The 3,164-nt window shown below is 42.6% G+C and overlaps 1 non-coding gene across 1 annotated transcript; it reads left to right on the top strand.

The window, feature by feature from the left end:
• Positions 1-2,118: 2,118 nt before the first annotated feature.
• Positions 2,119-2,239, top strand: LOC111757991 (U6atac minor spliceosomal RNA). Its single transcript, XR_002792243.1, has one exon. It is a non-coding gene; the product is annotated as a U6atac minor spliceosomal RNA (small nuclear RNA).
• The last annotated feature ends 925 nt before the right edge of the window (positions 2,240-3,164 follow it).

Genomic DNA, 3,164 nt, shown 5'->3' with positions numbered 1-3,164 from the left:
CCTTTGTTATTCTAGGTCTCTTCTGGTTCCAGATGAATTTCAGGAATGTTTTCTCTAGATCTGTGAGGTATGCTAATACTAATGGTATTTTAATTGGTATTACATTAAATCTGTATAACAATTTTGGGAATATGACCATTTTCACAATGTCCATTCTTCCTACCCATGAGCAAGGAATATCCTTTCATTTTCTGAAATACTCTTCAATTTTTTTTTTCAGAGCCCTGTAATTTTCTTTTCTTTTTTTTTTTTTTTTTTTTTTTTTTTTTTTTTTGGTACTGGGGATCAAACTCATGACCTTGCGCTTGCCAGGAAAGCACTTATACCATTGAGCTAAATCCCCAGCCCCTGTAATTTTTTTGTCTTTTTCCTTTTTATCGGTACCGGGGATCGAACTCATGACTGCCTGCTTTACAAGGCAGGCGCTTATGCCGCTGAGCTAAATCCCCAGCCCCTAGCCCCTGTAATTTTCAATGTATAAATACTTTCCTTCCTTTGTTAGTTTGATTCCTAAGTATTTCCTCTTTTTGGATGCTATTGTAAAGGGTATGTGCTTTCCCTCATTTTTCTCAGTGAGTTTGTTGTTTGTGTACAGGAATGCTATTGATTTTTGAGTGCTGATTTTCAGTTACATACTGAATTTGGTTATTAAATCTTTACCACTTTCTGTTATTGTTGTTGCTGTTACTGGAGATTAGTCCTAATCCTTTTATTTTTTACTTTGTGACAAGGTACTGCTTAATCTCTAAATTGCCTGGGTTGGGCTCCAATTTGAGATCTTCCTGCCTCAGCCTCCCAGAGTGCTGGGATTATAGAATATGTACTTTCTTAATTGAAACATTTAAAAAGTACATGTATTAGTCTACTGAATCCCAGGCCAAAGCAAGTAGAATACACCAGCAAGACTGCAGATGAAATCTGACAGCCCTGGAGCCTCACTAGCCCTGTGCAAAGGAACTTCCCGGAGCAGGGAGGAGGCTTAGGTGTGAGACACTCTGAGGCCAGCCCGGCACTGGGCCAGGCGTGGGACAACGCCCAAGTGCCCAAATGCCTCCCCTGGGCTGGGAGTGTCTGCTCATTCCAGAGATGGCAGGAGGAACAAGGTGATCATCCTGTCACCGCAGAGGTGCCTGACCAGCCTTGTTATGGGAAGAACATTTTCCATGCCCATTAGGTGCCTTTTCAAAAATTTCCTTACTGTTATTATTTGTAGTTCTGGGGATTGCACTCTAGGACTCTGGCATACCAGCCAAATGCTCTGCCAAACCCTGAGCACTTTGGTGCTTTTATACCCCTCCATTTGTTTGTTTTTGAGGCAGAGTCTCACTATATGCAGGCTGGCCTTGATCTCACAGAGATCCTCCAACCTCAGCCTCCTGAGTACTGGGATTACAGGATTGTGCCCCACACCTAGCACTATATCTTTCTTTTGAACTCAGGACTTCATTTAACCCAAGAGGGCCCAGTGCAAAATACAGTTTACTTAGTTAGTTCATGAGTGAGGAAATTGTTACCAGGTAGTGTCTTCTAAAAATGGCTCATCAGTTAAACATTACCAGGTTTGGGGCTGCCTGTTTCTCCTTCTGGAGTTGCAGGTTTTCCTCATCTCGAACACAGAAGTAAATGAATGAGCAAAAAGCAGTGACGAAGTGTATTTGAACAAGTAAAAGTGAAGGCTGACGGAGAAAACTGGCTCTGCAGAGTGAGTTTGGTCCCAGTAAAAGAGGAAAAAGTCAGATAAAAGTACCCTGAAGGAAACAGGACGGGATATCATGAGGAAAGCAAAATAACAAACTCTTCTCGGTGCCTGCATCCTTTAAACTGTCCAAATCTGGAGGAAACCAGCGAGAATTCCCACATCCGGGTCCCGAGAAGTGGAGTTAGGATCCTGTATGTCAGGCTGACAAACTGCACGAGTTCTCTGGAGAAGAGAACTGTACTTGTTCAACTCGGGAACTGTGTTTGTTCCAGGATCTTTTACCTTAACAGGTCACGCCTACTTTCCCCAGCCAGTTTTGCCACACCCTCATCACCTGTTTTACAGCTAGCTAGGGATAAAGCCCAAGATAAGAGTTGAGTAACCAATCATGTTGATAAGAATTAAGATAAAAATGAACAGTGCTGCGTGACAGGAGAGAAGGTTAGCACTCTCGGACAGGGATGGAAGGGGCCCGTGGGCCTAACATGCCTGCAGTTAACATATTGCCAGCTACTTCACGGCATCTAACCACTGCTTTCTGGGTCTGGGATTTAGTTTAGTGACATAAGCGCACGCCCGGCAAGTGTGAGGTTGTGAGTTCAATCCTTGGTACAAAACCAAAATACAAACAACAACAACAAAAAAAAAAAAAAAACAAGGCACCCTGGCATACACCTGTAATCCCAGGACTTGGGAGGCTGAGACAGGAGGACTGATGTGAGTTTGAGACCAGCCTGGGCTGCAAAGTGAGTTCAAGGCCAGCCTGAACTGCATAGTGAGACCCCGTCTCAAAAAGACAAAAAAAAAAAAAAAAATTTCCCTCTTGGTGAAACCAGGAGCCTTTTCTTTTCTCTTATTTCCAGTCAGAAACTCTCCTACTTCCTCCTTCTGGCTTGAGACTTCATTCTTCAATTTTGGGTGCTCGGTTGGTATAATTAACTATTTCATGAGGCCACAGTTTCCCTGCCAGCTTATCCAGGAAGAAGTAAACCACCGAAGTGGGGCTTCTGCTGTAACTGCTTAATTCAAAGAAGTTATTTTGCAAGCTGAACGCCGACATTTTGTTTGAAACAGAGTTTAAACCTAAATGCCCATCAACTGAGGAATGGATAAAAAAAAGATGTGGTACTTTTGTACAATGAGTACTACTCAGCTATAAAGAATGATCATATTGAGATATTTATAAATAAATGGATGCAACTTGAGACTATACTCATAAGCAAAATAAGTTAGTTCACATGTGTAACATCCTACTGTCTCACTAGTGTGAGAAGCTGAAACAATATATATATATATATATATATATATATGCAACACACAATATATATACCAGACAACAGTGTAAGAGGTCTGTGGCTTTGAGTGCAGAGTGGCCGGGTGCTGTGGTCCCTGAGGGCCGACTCCTGCTGCCCGGTCTGGCCTCCCTCCAGCCGGATGTTTCATCTACTTCCCGCAAGGGAAACTA

This window comes from Cavia porcellus, unplaced genomic scaffold (assembly GCF_034190915.1).
Source record: "Cavia porcellus strain 051 isolate PalLab524CR breed Dunkin Hartley unplaced genomic scaffold, mCavPor4.1 scaffold_28, whole genome shotgun sequence".
In the NCBI taxonomy this organism is placed as follows: domain Eukaryota; kingdom Metazoa; phylum Chordata; class Mammalia; order Rodentia; family Caviidae; genus Cavia; species Cavia porcellus.
This window is presented reverse-complemented; position numbering and strand designations above follow the sequence as displayed.